Source organism: Cibotium barometz, chromosome 6 (assembly GCF_041138505.1).
Source record: "Cibotium barometz isolate CiBa-2024 chromosome 6, ASM4113850v1, whole genome shotgun sequence".
In the NCBI taxonomy this organism is placed as follows: domain Eukaryota; kingdom Viridiplantae; phylum Streptophyta; class Polypodiopsida; order Cyatheales; family Cibotiaceae; genus Cibotium; species Cibotium barometz.
Window position 1 is genome coordinate 11,384,676 of NC_141051.1, and position 21,881 is coordinate 11,406,556.

Here is a 21,881-nt window from a genome sequence, read left to right on the forward strand (position 1 = left end):
GATTTTTGGCTCCCTGTACTGCTGCGGAACCCCCCTCCCTCAGTAATAAAAAATAGGAAGAACCACACCTAGTGCAACCACCCTCAGTAATAAAAAATAGGAAAAACCACACCTAGTGCAACCACCCAAGGTAGGCATCTTAGGACACAAAGATCAGATGTACAAGCTCTAGGATAAGCTCTAGAGGAGACTTAGCTTTGTTTCCGCTCTCTTGTAGAAAGGTCTATCAATGTTGCTTCCCAATTATACAAGCTCTAGTATAAGCTCTAGAGGAGAGTTAGCTGTGTTGCTGCTCCCTCTTCTAGAAAGGACTTTCAATGATGCTTGCCCATGCTTTCCCAATTATACGAGCTTCACATGCATCTGACATCTCTTTTAGTGTGCGCCTCTTGCTTTTAGCCCTTCTGGTGATAGTGATGTGATAGTGATAGTGATAGTGATATTCACCACGCTCCCCCTCATCAGCTTGCTGGGCACTTCACCTTGCCTGCCATTCACCTCGCTCCTCTCCTCTCTATGCACTTCTCCTGGGGCACAGTTGCTTGAGCCACTGAGGCTGAGGTCGCCATGGCATACGAGGAGTATGGTGGTGGTTGGGGGGGGGAGTGGTGACTTGCCTTACAGGTCTCTTATTACTGCATCTCCGCTGCATGGCGTATTTGGAGAGCTTGCTGTAGTGAGGCCATCAAGGGCACCTCACCTCGCCAGTGGAGTCCATATGGAGCATCTGACTCGATATCATTTATACCCTCCGTGGACATTTGGGGAAGCTTCAAGGTATAGCTCCAATCGCATGCAGAAGTGCTGTGAGGCCTTTGTGTAGATTTGGCGTCATGGTCCCTTTCGCACTTAAAATGGAATGTGGTAACCGAAGCAAGTCGCAGAGCCAGGCGCTCGAGGAGCAAACCCCGTTAGGAGGACACCCAACTCTGCCATTTAGGATATCTGAAGAGGTGCCTAAAGGTGTTGGGGAAGGTGTCCGGTGCACATTCTACTTTCCCGGCGCCAGGTTCACAAGCTCTTATGAAGCCGCCAAGAACAACACAGAAAGCCACAAGTTGATTGATGAAGGCAACCTTGCCTTGGCAGAAAGCTTCTCATGAGCAATCCTCAACTCGCAGGGTCGCTTCCTGGAGTTTTCAGTGGCATTCAATGCTATGCTCGGCAACCTCGTGGGCTACGTGATAGAGTTCATAGAAAGACAAAGTGAGCAGACAGATTTGGCCCAACAGGCACTCCTAACCATGCCGAGCTGGAAACACAAAAAATGCTGCTGTTGCACTTAATGACAAGGTGTAGGTACAAGTTCTCGAGGCCGACTCCAAGATCTGCCACGTAGAGTGAGAGAGCTTATGCATACAAAGGGTTGAAGGGGCCAGAACAGCCAGGGCACAGATCCATGAAGAGCTCACAAGGGCTACTGCTACACTGCCAGTCAAGTGGCAACCACTAGGCTCTGATGCGCCAACTGCCACAGAAAGAGAGCGATCTTTCGAGGCCAAAAACTGCCCCACATCCTCAACAAAAATCTGAGAGAAACTGAGGAGGGAGGCTCTGAGACTACCACCAGCGCCCCATTGCTACTGGAATTCCCTCGATCTTGGGCATCCAAATCCTCTGGCTGAGCCGTGTGCGTTGTTGTATGCAAAGAAACGGGTGTCGGGAGTCTCCTCTCTACCAAAGGGGTCGTGCCATGTCCTCTCCCTTGGATTCCACTAAAGTCAGGTGAGAGGGCGGCCCTTCCATAGCCACAACCGCCAGAATCCCTCTTTGGCCACCTTGGTTGGTGGAGGGTCAATGTGCCAACTATGCTCATGGAACCCTATAACCCGCACCCTCTGCAAGGTGTATCCACTAAAATCCTCCAAAGGGGGCTCTGCTCTGTGGAGTTTGCCATGCGGTCTGATAGAGAAGGTGAGGAGGGTGGAGCTCTCATTAGCGCCATGGACAACCAAGGGTATGTCATGTATGGTGAACACACCCGACCACTGTGGGGGGTGGGGGGGGGGGTGTGGAGGGTCCAGTTTGGGGGCAAGCCACTCCGGGGGGATGGAAGAATTGATGCCACTCCGGGGGATGGAAGAGTCGATATCGAGGCTAACTCCGTCCTTGCTCCGTATACCACTGAGGCTCCTCTCCAAGGCCTCCCAGGAAAGCTGTCTGAAAAGAAGCCGATCATCGAGTGATCGCATTGGGCCCATAGTGAAGGCTCCCCGCTACACTTGTGGGTGGGCCCCCAACATATGACCATTGGGTAGACGGACCAAGGGATTCCATTTCAAGGACTTACAGAGGTGCTCCTCTAATGAAACTGGAATGAAGGGCCGAGGTGGTCGGAAGGTCACAGGAGGCTGGCTGCAAATTTATTCTCGAATGCTGGGCTAAAGCCACGAGCCCGCATCTCCGTGAAAATCCATCTCTAACTCTGTGGCCAGGGACCTCCCAAAATGGGGGTGCGGGCGGAGATATGGACAGGAGGAAGTTCTTCCAGGGCTCGCATGCCTCCCAATTTCTGAAAAAAGTCCTTGAACTATCAACTTGCCCAAAAGGACTCGGCTTTGGATAGAGGGGTCGATGATGCCCAGCCCCCCCCCCCCCCCCCCCCCCCCCTGTGTCGAGGTTGAATGCTCAATCTCTAGGCCACCTTGGCTCACACAAGCCTTCCATCGCTACCAGCCCAAAGAAAAGTGGGGATCAACCGTTGAACCTGACCAATGCAAGCCTGGTCGAAGGACCTAGCAAGAGGCGGTAGCGAGCAAAACTTGGTTCGCCACCACGACCTGACCAGCTAAGGAAAGCCTAGCTGAACTCTAGTATAGCAACTTCTTTTGAACCTTCAGAAGAAGGGGGGCTAGCTATTGCTCTGGGGATATATCGATACCGACATGACATCCAAGATAGCAAACAGGAGTGCCGCTCAGGATCCATTGAAAAGCCTCAACTGCCCTCCAAGTCGGGGCGCCCACACGACTTGTGCCAGTTGATTTATGCGCCAGATGCTCAACAGAAGATCTCAATAGCATCAACGAATTTGTGTAGATTTCCCCATCTCTTGTGTGGAGAGAAAACTGCTCATGGCCCCAGAAACAAACAATGTTTACAAGGCTTCATGGATTAGGAGTCCTTCTCTGCATGATTGTTCTTTCCACAGATGGAAGGCCATAATCTCATTGAAGGTAGCTTTGAAGCCCACCTTCTATGAGATCCCGACGAAGAAATAAGGAAACAAGAAGCCTATCCTCTCTTGAACTAAAGGGGCTCAACACGAAAGTCCGGAGAGCGGGGGGACCACCTCTCTAGTATGCCGCCAAACCTGCTCACGTGCATCCATCACCGAGTGGGAACCCGTGAGTAGGGAACAGAAGAAATCCATGGCAATGGCTCGCACTCGAGTGGGATCAACAACTATGGAACCATCTTGGCCTCGCAATCTGCGGATACGATCAATGACTTGTGTGGGCCTGAAATCTCTGGTGACTGTCTCCCGCTTGGGTCCAAAAGGAAGCTCTGTTGGGAATCAAGGTCTTACCTGTGCATGTGAACCACCTCTTAGAGGGGTCACAATAATATCTAGATATTTGTGTGATGTGACATAAGCAATGATGTCAAGAGAAGAACCTTTGGGTCTGTACTTTAATTGAAATAAACACACAACTATCCCATCAATGACTTGTGCAAGTCTCCTTCTTTAGAGTGTGTTCTAACTTCTAACACACTCTCTCTTTAAGCTTTCTGTGTCTATACTTTAGCTTCAGCCCTGCTTGTTTATCAGCCTCCATAGCCTGCAGCTCAAGCTCCACCGTATCCAACATGGTATCAGAGCACGGTTCTATCCTCCCAATGCTGCCCGCCATTGCATTCTATTGCAACCCTTGCCATCTGATGCGCATGGTGCTGCCCCCATCATCTATGCGCTGCTGTCCACCACCAAGAGGCTACTGCCCATGAAGCTTTCCCTGGCCGTACCTGCTATTGTGCTGCAGCCTGACCTAGAGAGAGAGAAGAAGAATAGTCCAGGCAAGCACCTGCAACTCGACATTTTGCAAAATCAATACAAAGGTACAAATCAAATACAAATTCCATTGCTAAGGTACGTTTGGGGCTTTTCATCATTTCGACAGAGCAATATTGGGTATTTCTCTTCTTTTGTAAAATCTTGCTAAATCAGAGCATTAAACCCTAACATTTCATCAATTTTCAAAATTGAGGATGCATTCCTTGCATTAAGATATTGCTATAGTCTTCTATAGCATCATTATTCCAAAATCTTAAAATTTGAAATCCTAATTCCAAAAACCCTAATTTTTGGGGCATTGTCTGTAAGGGACTAGACACTGACATTGGATTCCATCCTTTGTGAAGAACTTCCTGTCATTTTGCCTAAAATAACTTCCCATTTGCTGATTGAGAACTTTGATGGAGAAAACTTCCACACATGGCAGGCAAAAGTGAATATTGAAGGCGAAGATAAGATGGAAACTAAGGGATCAAAAGAGCCCTTGGCCTAATACCCCTTGGCCTCTCTGACAATTTTATCCATCATGTAGTAGATCTCCCAACATCCAAAGAGGCCTACGAAGCATTGGATAAACTCTCCGACCTTAGGATAAGAACTCTAAAGTTTCATTGCAAAAAGAGTTTTATGGACTCATTGTGCAACCACATGAGAACTTTGACGCTCATGTAAACAAAATGCAGTCCCTCATGAACTAGCTTGCTGCACTCAAAGCAAAAGTGGAGGAAGATGTGGTCGTATTTGTGTTGATAAAGTCAATGCCAGACGAATCTCATTACCACTTTGAAGAACCTGCCTAGTCTTACCTTGGAAGGGGTCGTAACCTCCTTCACGAAGAAGAACTACAAAGGTATGAAGTGTTCCCTTTGTGGTAGGAACAACCATGCAGAGAAGGACTGTTACTCAATGAGGCCGTGCAAACATTGGTGGAAAAACAACAACAAAAAGTACTGCTTCCACAAAAAGGAAGATACCAACATCATTGAGGAGACAAGCTTTCCACAAAGGAAGCAAACTATTGTATTTATCCTCGAGATAGTATGAGGTAATCCCGAGAGGAGAGGGGGGGGGGGGGGGGGTTGGTTGTTGGGAATCGAGGTATTACTTGTGCATGTGAATCACCTTTTAAAAGGGCTCACAAAAATATCTAGATATTTCTTGTGTGATGTGACATAAGCAATGATGTTAGGAGAAGTACCTTTGGGCCTATAAAGGTCTTGTACTTTCATTGAAATAAACACACAACTATCCCATCATTGACTCGTGCAAGTCTTTCTCTCTAGAGTGTATTCTAACACTCTCTCTCTTTACGCTTTCATTCTCTATGCTTTAGCTTTAGCCATGTTTGTTTATCAACCTCCATAGCTTGCAACTCAACCTCCACCATATCCAACAAGCTCTACCATGGAACCTGTACTCCACCCTCTACTCCTCAAATGGAGCTAAGCTCTACATGGGTTGCAACCAACTGGGTCTCAATCCATGGGCTATCCTGGGTACTCTCCTGAAGCCACTGCAGGGAGGCAAGGCTCTAAGGGATTCTCCTCTCTTGCTCTTTGAAGTGAGTCAGTTTGCTTTGTGTGGCTTCCTGCAACAAACTGTTGATCACTCTAAGGCTTGTGTCTAGAAGTCCCTGCGGGGTAACCAGTTAGGAAATCAAGACTCTCCCAATTCTCCTCAATCTTGCTGCAAAGTTTGGAATCGTGTATGAGGCTGTTTGGGATCATGTCGGTCCTGTCTCCACGGGTCCTTGGAGAAACTAGTGTGCAAGAATACCAACCATGCCACCTCGTCCATAAGAATACCTATAAAAAAGGTCGGGACCTGTACTTGTCTTGCATCTCAAGAAGCACAGGCTCCTAGCTACGTCCAAATTGCATTAAATGCCAAGGGTAGTGTCCCCTCAAAGCTAGAATTAGCTCCTCCCAGGCCAAGTATTCCGTGCTTGAAACTGTGGTTGTGCCACCTTAGGGTTTGTCCTTGGTCGTCTGTAACATGTTAAAATCACCACCCATGCACTAGAAGTCTTGTGCGTGAGGGACTGACGGACGGTGCTACAAAAAGTGGCTCTGCCTATTGCGGAGTTTGGTGCATAGAGGTTTAGGAAGTCCACTCTTTTACCTAGTGACAATGGTGCGTGAATCAATCACTACAGTTAAGAGCTTCTCTTTGATACAAATGAATACCCTACCTTGGATCTCGGAGGGGCCAAAACCATGGGACCAAAAGGTGTGACTCCTACCCTAAAGAATCTTGCTGCAAGGGCGGGTACGACTCCTGGATTGATGATACTTGTGGAGGAAGGGAATGTCAATAGGTCCGTCAACTATGGTTATGTGAAGCTCCTCTCTGAGGATCACGCCCTCTACAAGCAGTGCGGTCCTCCCAAACCTTGAATGTTTCCATGACACAATCTGCATAATTAAGAGCGGTGGGTGGCGGAATTGTTGGAACAGCCCTCGTCTTGAAGAGTCTTGGGCGTGGGTTTTGGATGGAGAGTACTCACAATTTGTCTTGGGGCAAAGCCTCGCCAAGATCGTGGAGATGATGTAAGAGCTCTATTGCATGCCTATGAAATTGCGGGGTAGATAGACTCATTGCTTAAGTCCATCCTCGACGCCACACTCAGAGGTAAGGAGAAGATCATCGCGCCACTTGCAGCGGTCGAAGGCTTGGAGTGATGCAAAACCACATAGATATGAATTGGGGCCATTGTTTCCTTGAAGATGCCTCCCTCGACCATGAGGCATTGAAAGAAAATGTAGTCTACAGGCTGCCCCAGAACTTGAGGGGGGCCGCCTGGCGACTCTAGAGGGAGAGGACACACCAGAGAGGTAGTGATGGTCATCTCCACCGACTTAGAGAAATGATGGATCAAGCGGCGAACCGAGCTAGTCTGTTGCCTCTTACCTGGGTCAAGCGGGGGCCAGCGTGTCTGATCGGCCCGTGTACTCAACTCTCTGCAAAATGGAAGCTCCACGGAGGAACTGTTTGTGAAGAAGGTATGCATCTAGATGCGAAGAGAAGGAATCGCTACCGTATGAGCTAGAATTGAAGTGGCGGTGGGGGCGGGGGGGGGGGGGGGGGGATTCTCTCACTCTCTTGATAACTCCACCTATCACCGGGAGAAGGGGAAGATATTTCTTCCTGAGGCCAAGAAAGCAAACTGTAACGGGAAAGCCCAGGACGCCAGCAAGGGGGTCGCATGCTGGGTCGAAGCCATGCTGCCACCTCGCAAAGAAGGCCTAAGCCATACAGAGTGTGACGAGGCTCACTTGCGCGAATCTGTTGATGTTTCCAAAACGAATCAAATTTGATCCGGTAGTATCTGTGCCCCAAAGGATGAATATCAATGATCTTTCTAGGCTTGTCGATGAGGCTAGCTTGCAGAAGACCCTTGAGCTGTCCATGTGCCGGGTGGCTACAAACTAGCTTGCATATCAAGGTGGAGGTGACTATCGCTGCTGCGAGGAGCTGGAGGTTCGCTTTGAAAAATGACGAGTAGAGAGAGGTAGCCTCTGTTAGGGGGTCTTTGGAGCATCTGTGAGGGGAGGTGCACACACGGAGGCAGAGGGGGGCTTGAGCTCAAGCGTGACTACTAACCAATGAAAATGTATCTTATTGGGAGAGTCTATGGTTCTCACCTTGCACGTTTGCAAATTAGAGATTGGCTTCTTGCAGCCCTCCCGTCAAAACTCACTATGCACTTTCGTGATGCACGAGGGTTCTTCCAAGTTGACTTCTACTCCCGTGAAGCCACATCTTAGGCCCTTGCTGGCAGCCCATTTGTAATTTATCAGTCTTGGTCTCCCCCTTCTCTGTCTCACCCTTCTCTCTCTCTATCTATATCTCTCATACACGTGGTTGCATCTATCAGTGCACGCTCCGTTGGGCTTACACCATCCCCCCTTGGCCGGTGGAAATTCTTCTTCTTCAAGTACCAGTTGGACGGGCTAAGGAAAGCAACCAGCCCCTAGCCATCTTATTGCTAGACTTTGAGAAGGCATATGATGGACTTGATTGGGATTTCCTTGAAGGAACCCCTAGATTTATGGGACTCTCTTAGGATTGGCTTAGAGGTGTTTCTTGCTTGTATTGGGAGGCTCATGATAGTGTGCGCGGATATGGTGGTAGAGGTGTTTCATGCTTGTATCGAGATGCTCACAGTAGTGTGCTTGGGTATGGTGGTAGATGTGTTTCTTTCTTGTATTGCGATGCTCACAATAGCGTGCTCGGACCACTTACAGATCTCTCGTTTTGTACGACAGAGGCCTTTGTTTTCTCATTGTGGTCGAGGGCTATGAGCATCTTTCTCCGCTCCATAGGTGGAGTTTCTGGAGTCTACCCTTGCGCAGTGAGGATGAGCTTTTGGACTATGGTCTTGTTGATGATACTGCTCACACATGTTTATGTTTCTTTTGGATTGCATTGGAGGAGTTTCGCCTACATGCAGGGTGGCTTTCATTAATTGGCAGAGGTCTGTTGGTTTTTGGATTAATGACTCACAAAGAGTCAATCTGAGATGATAATGAGTAGAAAATACTAAAAAATGTATATCTAGTAGATCCATGTATGCTGATCAGTTGAAGTGTTGCCCTCTCCTTAGATCAAGTATCTCCGCCATGGGGCTGTCTAGAATGGAGAGGTCGTAGAAGCGACGTAGGCGCCTCCGATGCCGAGCAATAATGGCTCTGATCTGGCGATGGTGAGGATGCTGTGGTCTGGATCCTGGTGGGCGTGGCCGACGAGCATGACATAAGACGACTGCTCTATTAGTGGTGACCCCCTGGGAGCGTGGTCGGTGCTCTGATGGCCCAATGGAGGAGGTATCAAGAGGTGTGTGGGCTGGGTTGCTGGTGGTGGTGCCGAAGAAATCTGTCAGGGTCCTATGTCTAGGTACATCATGGCTCGGTCTACTATCTGCCAAGAGGGTCTCTTTGTCTCTCCTGAGCTCAAGTAGGTACAATCCCAGGCATCTCTGATCCTCAAACTCCATGACCCTGCGTAATGGCCCAAAACCCTCTCATAAGAGGCAGTGATATATATCTCCCTCGGATCTCATAATAGACTGTACATCGGCAAATGTAGTGCTCCGCTGTCTCTGCCTCTTGGTAGCATAGCTGACAAATGCGGTCATCCAAGATCTGATGCACATATCGCCCTATCTCAATCCGCAGCTGGTGTGATGAGGTCCGGATCTGTCCAATGGCACAACATATCCCATGTGATAGGTGTACATCCATGTACGCCAGACGGGTAATAAAATCATCTGGTGAGAGGTGTAGAAAACGGCTCTTGTAATGAGCCATTTTTGTGCCTAAGGGCTCAAGGGGACTAGTCCATGTCCTCTATGTTTCCACTCTGATGATATCCATCCTGATCACGCGGTTTTGCTCTGAGTGGGTGAGATCCAAAAATGGACAATCCAGACTGTACTGAAAGGGTGGTAGTGCCTCTATCCGCAAACCATGTAGGTCAAACCATGATCTCATTTGAGTGTACCAACAATGAGTATCTCCATCCTCATCCAACTGTATGGATGAGGTCAATGCCAATCGGGAGTACCTCTGCTGAGGGAGCTCCCATAGCCGCTGTAAAAAGGTAACTGCCTGGAATAGGGCCTCGGTTACTACTGGTGCGGCACCCAGCTCAGCCCGAACAATCTCATGTGGTACTGACGATTTGCTCCGAATCATGCGGGCAATCATCATAATCAATGGTCTCTCCATTTGCCTCCATCCCTCATCCGTCCCTCTCTGAGATCTATGATGTATGCTGGGCCCCCAAATTGGAGCTCTGTACAGGAGGGTCGGTGTGACAAGCGTATCAAATAGCCACAATTTGGTGCGCGGCTCTTGAAACTGTATGTGTGCACATTGCCTGTCAAGTGCCCCCAAGGCTGCATGTCCTCGAGCTAATCTAGCTGTTGCTGCCTCCTTCAGGGAGAAATGCGGTCCTGTGAAAGTAAATCCCAAGTAGACATATGACCTGACGTACTCAACCGACTCCCCTTGGAAAGTGAACCGAGGCTTTGATCTCGTCACTCATGCCTGTGTGGTGTTAAACACCATAACCTTGGTTTTCCCAAGGTTCACCTGTCAGATCTCTATCCGCACAGAAAGCCTGTAATGCATCCAGGTGTCTTTGTAATCCCTCCGGAGAGTTTGAGATTAGAACAATATCATTAGCATATAACAAGATGGGTATCAACACCCCTGCAAGGCATGCCCCTGGGCCTCCCAATCTGTCTACATAATCAGAGACCGCATCAATGTACAGTCCAAAGAGGGTGGGCGATAGCGGGCATCCTTGCTTCACCCCTATCGTGTTGGTCACCATATCGGATAGTCCGCATGCAGCTCGGACTCTGCCTGTCACAGACTCATTCAAAGCATATATCCCCCACTGCATATCCTCGGGTACCTCAATGTCATGCAATCCGTGCATAAGCTTGGCACGTGGTACGGTATCGAAGGTTTTGCGGAATTCCACAAAGCAGCATTATATCCTTCCTTTCTATGCCTTGCCCTCTTCAATAAGTGCCCGAAGTGTATGTCTTGAAGCTGGCTTGTCCATGTGCTCGATAATGACCATGCCTCTCTGCCTAGCGGCTCAGCTCCGACTCCAATATAGAGCCATATAGTTTGGCCAAGTAAAGACCAATCATGATTGTCCTGTAGTTGCCTAGTACCATGGGGTCCCCACTCTTAAAGAGTGGTACAATGATATGCTTTGTCCAGCTTGCCGGGAAACCCTCACAAATGGCATGATTAAACACATGTACGATGAGCAGAGCCAAAGTGTCGCGCGCATATGAGAAGTGCTCTCCAACTAGCCCATCATGATCTTGTGCCTTTCCATTCTGTAACCTGTCTATCGCATCTAGCACCATCCGCATAGTAAAAAAGGTGCTGCTCCCCGGTCTAGCTCCCAGTGAAGGGGGGGTGGGGGCTGTCCTGGTGCATCATATAGCTCTCTAGCATAAGTATGCCATGCATCAAGTGCAGTAATCGGAGGACCAGGCTGTCTCTCCTGAAACATCTTCCATGCCCTCTTACTGTCCTTCCCAAGGAAGAGTTGGTAGATCTCCTCTCTAGCTTAGCCAGATAGGCTCGTTTCTTCCTCCGCACAAGGCGCTGAAAGATCATCTTGGCCTGTCTATGCGTGTGAGTCCCAATGGCAATCTCACGCTGTAGCTGTGCTCGTGTCTCTAGAGAGAGAGAGAGAGAGAGAGAGAGAGAGAGAGAGAGAGAGAGAGAAGAGAGATTGCACATACTCATAATGTAAGAATGAAGGACCCAAGTACATGCTTCTATAGGCACCAAACCTTATCTTCTGACCTAGACTTGAATAAGGGGTGTTGACACCTAAGAGGGTGTTCACACCACTAATTTCCAAAATATCCAAAATATCCAACACCCCCCCTTAGAGTGATGGGGGAGGCACCTGGAAAGCCTCTAATAGTCCCCGGACTCGACCAATGGCAGAGAAACAAGAGGTGTTCCCCGCTTTAGACTCAGAGGCCAGTAAACATGGCTTAGAGGCTAGTGAGCTTGGCACAGAAGGCTCAGAGGCTCAGCAAGCATGGCTTAGAGGCTTAACAAGCATGGTCTTGGCGAAAGACTCAGAGGCCATTGAAGTTGGCACAAAAGGCTCTCAGAGGCTCAAAGGCTTCACAAGCATGGTCTTGGCGAAAGACTCAGAGGTCAGGTCCTACTTCGGAGACAGAAACAGCCTACATCAGTAAACAAAGCAAATCCCCCCCCCCCCCCCCCCCCCCCACCCCCCCAACAAAAAAAAAAGCAGGGGCAAAGAGGGAATGATGGAGAGGAGCCTTTTATAGAAATGAGGCGTTAGAAAATCCAAAAGGATCGAAAATATATAACTCAGATTTTGGGGGACTTACCCAGGCAGACACTCAACATAAATGAAAACTAAAATTGTGGAAGATTTCCCCCTCGATGCCGATGAAGATCCTTTTTAGGTGTCGTTTCCAAGATTCTGACACTTGATTGTCAAGTGTCGAACACATACTTGCAAAGAAAAAATATGTCACAATGATGCTTGCAATACTCGAATTCATGACTGCGGATGAGAATCCCCAGATGTTTGTTGATAACTCTGTTGCTGCAAAAAGAAAAGGATTGATGTGTGCAGATTCTGATTTTCAGAAAAGCAAGGGGAAAACTACATAAGCTGTAGCAAAAATCTGACAGCATTGTGTAAACCATTTACCTAAATCTTCCCCGTTCTGTGTGTACAAGAAGAGAGGTGCGAAATCTGTTCCCCAACTGTTTTGTCCCACACTGATCACACTGAGAAGAGTCATTTTCAAAATGGTTTTAACGTATAAGTTGTGCGCTTATAATATTCTATCCATGCTTCTTTTTGTTTATTAAAAAAGAAATGCCGGCTGCTTTTCAAAAAAAAAAGGCCCATACTATTAAAAATGAGTGCCAAGGCATCACCTATATAGTGATAATTGTTGTTATAAATAGCTAACTTGCTATAGATAGCCAATAGCCTAGTTTTATTAAATTTTAACCTTAGCCCTTTTCATTTGCCTGCTATCTGCTAATCCTAGGGTCCCGTAACCCTGTTGGATTAGGCTTGCTAATCCGAGGATTAGCTCGAGGTACATAACAAGTGTTGAGGACTCTAGACATATTGTCCAGAGGAGAACCACCACTTTAGTGTGCCGGGCAACCAACCTTGCTACATGGTTACAAAAACCATCTATTTATTCATGCAAGATGTTGGACCCTTGTGGTTATTGATCTGAAAGAGGGGGGGGAGAGAATGTAATGAGACTTACAAGGACATGTTGGCAAAGCGTGGGACCCATTAGCTCGAGGAACATAACAAGTGTTAAGGACTCTAGACATACTGTCTAGAGGAGAACCACCAGTTTAGTGTACCGGGCAACGAACCTTGCCACTTGGTTGCAAAAACCTTCTATTTCTTCATGTAGGATGCTGGATCCATGTGGTTATTGATTTCAAAGAGGGGGGAGAGAATGCAATGAACAAGGACATGTTGGCAAAGCATGGGACCCATTGGAGGCATATGACATCACATCACCGCTTAACGTTGTAAGTGTGAACACTCGTCCATTTGACCAGATTCTTGGGTAGTGGTGGCAGGCCAAAAGACCCAGTGATGTGTAGCATGGGGGTACCATGTGGGCTACAAAAGGCCATAGGATAAACAAGGTGAATGTACTCAATAGACCTTGTGTACAATAAAGTGGGCAGTAGAAAAACCTTGTGTGTCCGGGCACATAATATGTCGTCCTCACCATGGGCCATGCACCTGGCCTCAATATCCACTACCTGTGGGGGCTGGCTCTCTATATTGCTGAATCAAGTCCTGGATTTGGAGCTGAGAGTGGAGAGTCTGGGTTGCCGGGAGCACGGGCATCTGGTTCTTTGGAGGGGCTGTGCTCTCTCTCGGAGGACTCCCTAGGTGTGTATTGTTTGCGAGCCTGCCTGGGGGTCTGGAGGGTGCTCACTCCATGGGGACAACTAGCTTTTCATCCAACAAAAGATGATAAGGGTCTATGTGATAATGGTACTCTATCAATATACATCTATTATGCATGTAATACATACTCTGGATCAGCTGAAAGGAAAGGCAAACTCTATGAATCAAATGTGTAGAGGATAGATATAAGAGCATGAGCCATAAAAAGGTTAAAGCCTCATGAAATTTAGAGATTCGAGGGATGTAGACCTGTACATCTTCGAAGAAGGCATGTTATTGTAGTAGCAGGCGGTGACCTGATGGGTGATGACGGCGTGTTGGTCGGGGAGGCATTGCAGGTGATAGCGAAGGGAGTTGGTCAGGTCAGTACAGCAGGTCATGACGAAGGTGACGGCAGTTGGTCGGTACAGTTGGCAATGACAGCTGGTAGGTACAGCAGGCGCACGGCGATATGTAGCGGAGGGGGCAGGTACAGCAGCACGTGATGGTGATGGCCTGGTTGGCGACAACGGAAGAACCCCACACTAGTGCCACCGAGGGGGGCTGAGTGGAGGGGCAACAGGATTTCGTAGGTGCACACAGGTCCATACACAACAGATTTCGCAGGCGCACACAGGCCCGTCCACAGTAGCTCGAGGGGGGGCAGGTCCAAGCAGACTGGCGGGCAGCTCCGTCCAGGAGAGACCAGCTCTGTTACCAAATGTTGGACAGCCACAACAGGAGAGAGAGAGTGTGTGTTAGGGTTTCATCTTACAACCAAAACAGAGATGGAGGTTGACAGACCAGCTCTGGTACCAAATGTTGGACAGCCACAACAGGAGAGAGAGAGAGTGTGTGTTAGGGTTTCAGCTTACAACCAAAACAGAGATGGAGGTTGATAGAGTACACAAAAGGTGAGAGTGAGAATCAGTGGAGGTGATGGAGGCAACGATTCACATATATCCATCCATCATAATAATATGAAAGTATAAAAAAGCAATAGGTAGAGTGTCCTTTCACACTGAATATCCAAGGGGAAAAATCACATGGAAAAAAGTGCTGTTGGTTAGGTCGTGTTCACACATAGCACTACCATAAGTTTACATTTGCCTTCAATGAACCTCAGCTATATATTCTGGCAGATGGAGGATAGGCTGTGAAACAGTAGCACGTGGACTCTAGGTTCGGGCTACGTGTCTTTTCTTGGTAGTGGATGGACACCTTGTTCTGGGTATGGGCCATCCCGTAACTATCACTCATGCATCATCGATTTTTACTCTAGTAGACGTCTTTGAAGCTAGAGTCACACTAGAGTGGGGTCTGGCGGGGAGTCAGGCACTCGAGAATATGTTGTGTGGGTGCATGGCTGGTGTGGCATCCTCTCATTGAGAGAGAGAGAGAGAGAGAGAGAGAGAGAGAGAGAGAGAGAGACTTTTGATATGACATTTATCCAGGCTCCAGAAAATGTCAAAGTTCACTTTTGAGAGAGAGAGAGAGAGAGAGAGAGAGAGAGAGAGAGAGAGAGAAAGTTTTATTAATGTCTTCAAAAGGCCAGAATGACCTATGAGACCAAAAGGCTACATCATATCCATGAGGTACATAATTCTGGGTACAAAATAGTAATAAAGAAAGATAACAAAAATCTATAACTTTAAAATCTGATCTAGGTACATGAGCAAAGAGCTCTCATATCACCCTAATACATCCCTCATGGGCCGCTGTGACATGGTGCTCAAGGTGGTAAAACTGAGCTGGCGCGAGAAGGTCTTGCGATGATGGGAGATGATGGCCCGGATCTTCCTGTGGTGGCATGGCCGTGGGCGAGGGCCATGGGGTTTGGGGCGTCGAGCTTTGCATAACTCAGTGGCTCTGTTGAGTGTCACACCTCTTTGCCGAGCTCCTACACTAGCCTGTGGTCTGAGAGAGAGAGAGAGAGAGAGAGAGAGAGAGACAGAGAGAGAGTTTTGATATGACATTTATTCAGGCTCGAGAAAATGTGAAAGAAGTTCACTTCCTCCCTTTCAATCCTATGATTAAGCGCACTGCATTAACTTACATTGGCGAAGATGACTGCTGGTACAGAGCTAGTAAAGGTGCACCCGAACAGGTTTGTTTGAATAATTAAGGGCTCATCTCGGAGAATTTGTTACTACCTTATACAAGTTTTGTTTGGAAAATACCTAACCGTTTATTAATAGTATTCCAATATTTAGGGTCTAAATATTTCAGTCAAGTTTAAAATGTAGGAGGGAGTAATAGGTAGGCACTCCATCCACCTCATTTTTAGATGCATATGCCAGCTTTGAGTACATTACTATCTAGTGCATTGTGCAAGTTATTGGTTTATTTTTAGTGCGATGAAATACTATCCTCTACAGATTCTAAGTTTATGCCACAACAAAGGAGAGCTGGAACAACATTTCCATTCAGTGATTCAGAAGTATGCTGACCGTGGTTTTCGGTCACTTGCTGTTGCGTGGCAGGTGGATTAGTGCTGTTTATTGCATTGCTTGTTTTAGAAATCTCACTTGTGTGCATGCGCACACGTGTGTCCGTGTTCTGTTTTTCATTCAATCTAATAAAAATGTGCTTTAGGAGGTTCCCGAAAAAAGGCTGGATGGTGAGGGAGCTCCTTGGCAGCTTTGTGGCATAATTCCTCTTTTTTGACCCTCCTCGTCATGATAGTGCAGAGACCATTCGCCGAGCTTTAACCCTTGGCATCAACGTGAAGATGCTAACTGGTAAATTTTTTAGGACAGCTGTTATTTCTTGTGAATACATTCGTGATTCAAGTCTTATCCTTCAACCCGTATGTTTGATCTTTTCTACCTTGGTTTCTGTATTGCTGTTGTGCTTTTATTAGAGCATGTATAGGATGTGTTTGTGGTTAGAGTCCCGAGAAGGTTTCTGCCACTGTTTTATATTGGTTGATTTTGTGCATTCATTAGAGCATCTATAAGGATGTGTTTTTGCTAAAATCATAATAATAGGAAACGGCCATTTCCTAGCCTAGAAATGCCAAAAATCTATTCTGTGGGAGGCAGCATTTCCATTTCTGTTTTTATTTCTCAATTCCTAATTCGCTAAGTATTTCACCCATTGATTTGCCCTCATCCAGTGCTTGCAAAGTTTTCCTACAATTTTACACTATTTTCACAATTATCGTTTACTCAAAAAATTCCGTCTATTTTCTGAGAATTTTCCAGGTTTCAAATTTTCCAAGCTTGAACATGATTGACCCCACTACTCAAAGATCCATGTTGGGCAAGTTGATTTCAGCTAGGAGACAAGCCCTGGGAGGATTTTTTGATCAGCCGCATCTTCCCCCCCCTTAGCCAGGAGGAGAGAGAGAGAGAGAGGCATCCCATTGTCTGCAACCCTTACTTCCGTTTGCCATCTGGCCACTTAGTGGGCACTCGCCTCTGTGAGGAACCTGCCCGGATATCTGGAACTGGGCAGAGCTTTGGGTGCCTCCCAGAACAGACTCAGCAGAGGCCTGACTTGCTTCCTTGAGGGGGCCTCTACTACCATCGGTGACATTGAGACGGCCATTCCACTGGACTAGTTTCTTCCCCCAGAGGACTCCACAACCCCCCCCCCCCCCTTCACACACACACACACACCCCGCCGGGATGCTCCATAGATGGCATCCCCATACAAGAGTTCCCTTATTTGTTTTTGGCTTCTCACAGGGCCATCTCATCAAGACCTATGAGGTGGGCCCGAGCGGTCTCTTTCCTGCATTACAGTGCCAGATAGGCAATGACCTTCCAGCCTGGTGGGCCGCTGGGGAAGGATGTGATCTCCCTCTCCCCAACTAGCGGTCAGAGGCATTGCATCCTGTCGCCTGTGGCTTTGGGAAAAGAGCCCCCTACTCCATGTTTAGTGGGACCCAAGAGAGTGGTAGTGGTGAGATCCATTGATAACTGATGGAGAGAAGCCCATCACTTTCTTTGATTACTTCACCCGGCTGGGTAGATGGATTCTCTTACAGGCTGTAGATGGCACCTCTGCAGCACAGTATCACCAAGAGACCCACAAAGTTGTAGCCCCGCTTATCGAGGACTTTTGGTAGAGACTGTGTGCGCACTATCTCCCGACCCGGGAAGGTATCCTTTTTCCTGTGGGCTACTTGCCATTGGAGTCTTGTTTTTGTTTTCCGGGGAAAGAGATCCTTCTATTAGTTACCAAACAAAACAGCCATGCTGTCTAAGTTCAAATTCAGCTCCATAGAGGAAAGCGAGAATGAAGAAAATTGAGAAAAAAGGGGGAAGGGGTGCTCTGCTCCTCAGGCTTGCTGCTTTGAAGGGAGAAGGCTACCTCATACAATTTTGGGGGGGGGGGGGACACAGTTGGTCTATAATGCCATGTGGGCTCACCACCACCGTCAGAAGGGCCATGACGCCAAATCTGCAGGAAGGCCTCGTGGTACTTCTGCAGGCGATCAGAGCCACCTTGAAGCTTCCTCCGAGGGTATGAATGATATTGAGCCGGATGCTCAGGATGGAATCTGCTGGTGGGGTGAGGGTGCCGTTGATGACCTCGCTATAGTGAGCTCTCCAACTAAACCATGCAGCAATGCTGCTGCAAATCTCCCATCTGTGGCAAGAAGAGGGAGCTGGAACTGGAATTGCAGGGATACGGAAATGAGAGACCTGCAAGGGATGGCCCCACCCTCCTTTTCATGTGCCATGGCAGGTTCGGGGAGACCATTCGCTGAGCTTTAACCCTTGGCATTAACGTGAAGATGCTAACTGGTAAATTTTTTTAGGACAGCTGTTATTTCTTGTGAATACATTCGTGATTCAAGTCTTATTCTTCAACCCATATGTTTGATCTTTTCTACCTTGGTTTCTGTATTGCTGTTGTGCTTTTATTAAAGCATGTATAGGATGTGTTTGTGGTTAGAGTCCCGAGAAGGTTTCTGCCACTATTTTATATTGGTTGATTTTGTGCATTCATTAGAGCATCTATTCCCAGGCCACGTGGCCTTGTGGCCAGATCTTCGTGAAGGTGGCGTAGGCCACTGCAGGCCGGCAGGAAGGGCAGTGCAGGTTGACGTCAGGGACAGCAGCACGCCGGCCGACTAATCCTGGAGGGAAAAAAAAAAGAGAAAGCACACGTTTTTTTTATGGGCTTTTGCTTTTTTGAGTTTAAAATTTTTTTAAAAGTTTTAAAAGACCCCTGTCCCAACTGAGTTAGTGTAGTGGTTAAGCTTGTGACTTGTAACCTCTAGGTTATGAGTTCAAGTCCCACTAGGCTCTCTCATGTTATAAAGGGACACCTATGCTTGCTTGATGTGTTTGGTTTGCTCGGGCTCTTGCCCCTTGAACACTCGAGTGACTCCTCCTCCTCGGGTGGTGGATCACCCGAGATAGGAGGATCCATACGAGACCCCTCCGCTGTTCCAGCGCTCGACTCATCGCGGTGGTCATGGAGGATGCCTAATTCGTGGCTCTTGCCCGATGGTACGTGGCCCTTGCCCGACCATGATAATTGGCTAATTGTTGGAAGGGGAAATCGGCTCCACCCACTTGAGTGGGCCCCGGGTGTGTACGAAGAAAAAAAAAAGACCCCTCCTCCAAGGTTTCAAAGTGTTCTTAAAAAAGAAGAAGAAAAGAGTATAGAATATATATATATATATATATATGTATATATATATATGTATATATATATATATATATATGTATATATATATATATATATATGTATTATATATATATATGTATATGTATATGTATATATATATATATATATATTTATTCAAAAAAAAAACACAAAAGCAAAGCAAAAGCTAAGCCTAGCTTTTGGAGATTTTTAGCTTTTGGAAAACCTTTATAAACCCCCTCAAGTGGGCTTCTTGCCACACATCTCTCAAGTTTTCAAGCTCTCCAGCTCTCAAGTTCACTTGCACTCTCGTGCAAAGATCGAATTTTCTCTCCACGTACCCTCTTCACGATGTCGACCCAAGAATCGGAGTTGGAGTCCCTTGTGGAACGCGAAGGCTTGCGGGCTACGGAAGGTACCGATGCCGATCTTTTTGACGATTTTGTGTCAAAATCAGATTTCCAAGAGTTCAAAGTAGCTCTCGAAGCTTCTTCGACGCAACATCAGGCACAAATCGCAGCCCAGATGCAAGCTTTGTAGAACTCCATCGCTCTCTTGACCACTACCCTCTCTACTTTCTCGGGTATGGATACCTTGGCTTCTGCTTTAGGCCCCAACATTACTCCGGAACCGTTCGGGGGCGAGCAAAAGCAGCGCACCAAGGAGATCGTGGATACGTGGCTACACAAGTGGCAAGTTCACTTTCAGTTTCATCCATATGATGATGGAAAGAAGATCCAGTTAGCAGCAGGTTTCCTGTCCGGCAAAGCTTTGCTTTTGGTGGAAGGAACTCAACTCTAAGCCAATGACTTGGGCACAATTCGAAGACGTCTTCAAGAAAGAACTTCTCAAGAAAGAGAATGATTATGATGTTGTTGCCCGGTTTTTCAGCTTTGACCATGACCTCGCAGCACCTCACCTATGAGGTCTACCTCCGGAAGTTTCGTGACTTGCAGATGAAAGCTACAAAGATGGATCCCACTACTCTTTTAGGGTTTTTCGTAGCTGGTTTACCAGACTCGTACCGATTGCAGGTTAAAATTAACAAATGTAAAATATTGGACGAGGCCATTTATTCAGCTCGTATCTATGATGATACGATGGTCTCTTCCAAGTCGAAACCCGTTACCGAGCAGGGGAACAAGCATAAAAGGAAGTTCTCCGCACCTATGGCTAACACGACAGAAGGAAAGTCTTCGGACCAACCTTCGAAGAATTCCAGTTCGACACCAGCGAAGAAGAAACGACTTCTTAGGGCTTTAAAGCTCAAGAAAGAAGGACGTCGTTTTATCTGCGAAGAAAAAGGACACATGCGTAATGAGTGCCCAAAGCAAAAGGGTACCAAGACAAACGTAGGACCCAAGCCAAAGGCAGCTAATCAGTTGTCTTTGACAGGTACCTCAATTACTGTACTTTCTTGTCCTAGTACTTGTTCAGATTGTCTGTTCAATTCTAAAGTATTTGGCTTGCATGATCTTCTCCGAGTTTATGGAGAAGTGAATGGCCATAAAATTCACATTCTTTTAGACCCTGTCAGTTCGCATAACTTAAATAACTACAAACTTGTGCAGAAATTGAGTCTTGATACGACACTCAGCGACCATACCTATGAGGTACGTCTACCTGCGGGAAGGCAAGTTTGGGATCGCAAGGTGGAGACCTAATAACAAGTCTACATTTTCCAGATGCATTACATAGCATTCCAGAGTATCTTTGTAGTCATGAATCTGGATTGGAAGCAGATTGAGTGGTTTAAGACTCTTGAAGTCCAGATAGATTGGTCTAGTCATATTTTTTCTTTTCAGCATAAGGACACCTAGTATAGTATTTTAGGTGATTGTATTCATCCCTCTCAGGGACCTCTTGTAAATACAATTGATTTTGGAAATATAATGGATTCTTCTTTGTATACCGCTTTCCATTGTGTATTGATTCCACTTTCTTCTTTTCTCATCCCTTCCATGGATGTAAATGAATTAAATGTATTTGAAAGCAAAGAATTACAGAAGATACTTGATTCGTTTCAAGATGTATTTCCTAAGGAACTGCCATCGGGTTTACCACCTGAACGGGCAATAGATCATCGAATTGACTTGATCCCTGGTGCTCATCCTGTCAGTATTCCACCTTACAGGATGAGCCAAGCTGAGGAAGATGAGTTGGCTAAACAACTCGAAGATTATTTGAGGATGGGCCAGATCCGTCCAAGTAAATCACCTTGGGGTGCACGTGTGTTGCTTAGGAGAAAGAAGGACAATACTTGGAGAATGTGTATAGATTACAAGAGATTGAACAAGCTGACCATTAAGAACCGTTATCCTCTCCCTAGATCAGATGACCTGATTGACCGGTTAGCAGGAGCGAAATATTTCACAAAGATAGATTTACGTACTGGCTATCACCAGATACGTATTCATGAAAGGCATGTCGAAAGAACCGCCTTTCGGTCTAGGTATGGCCATTACGAGTTTCTCGTATTACCTTTTGGGTTAACCAATGCTCCAGCCACTTTCCAGCAAATGATGAACGATCTTTTTCATGAACATTTAGGGAAATTTATGGTGGTGTTCCTGAATGACATTTTGATATATAGTCATACTCTTGAGGATCATGTCAGACACCTCACGATTGTCTTATCTATTTTAAGACAGAATCGACTATATGCTAAGTTAAGTAAATGTGAGTTCTTTATGACCGACATCATTTACTTAGGACACAAGATCACTAGAGATGGATTGAGCATTGACTATGACTGAGTTCAGAAGGTTCTGGATTGGCCTATACCGCGAACAGTGAA

The 21,881-nt window shown here is 46.9% G+C and overlaps 1 pseudogene across 1 annotated transcript in view; it reads left to right on the forward strand.

The window, feature by feature from the left end:
- Nucleotides 1-21,881, forward strand: part of LOC147637393 (plasma membrane ATPase-like) — a 131,386-nt pseudogene that overhangs the window by 68,454 nt on the left and 41,051 nt on the right. The window contains exons 11-13 of the transcript XR_015266032.1: nt 15,462-15,584; nt 15,856-15,960; nt 16,073-16,218. The product of XR_015266032.1 is annotated as a plasma membrane ATPase-like (transcript). The remainder of the gene's footprint in view (nt 1-15,461; nt 15,585-15,855; nt 15,961-16,072; nt 16,219-21,881) is intronic.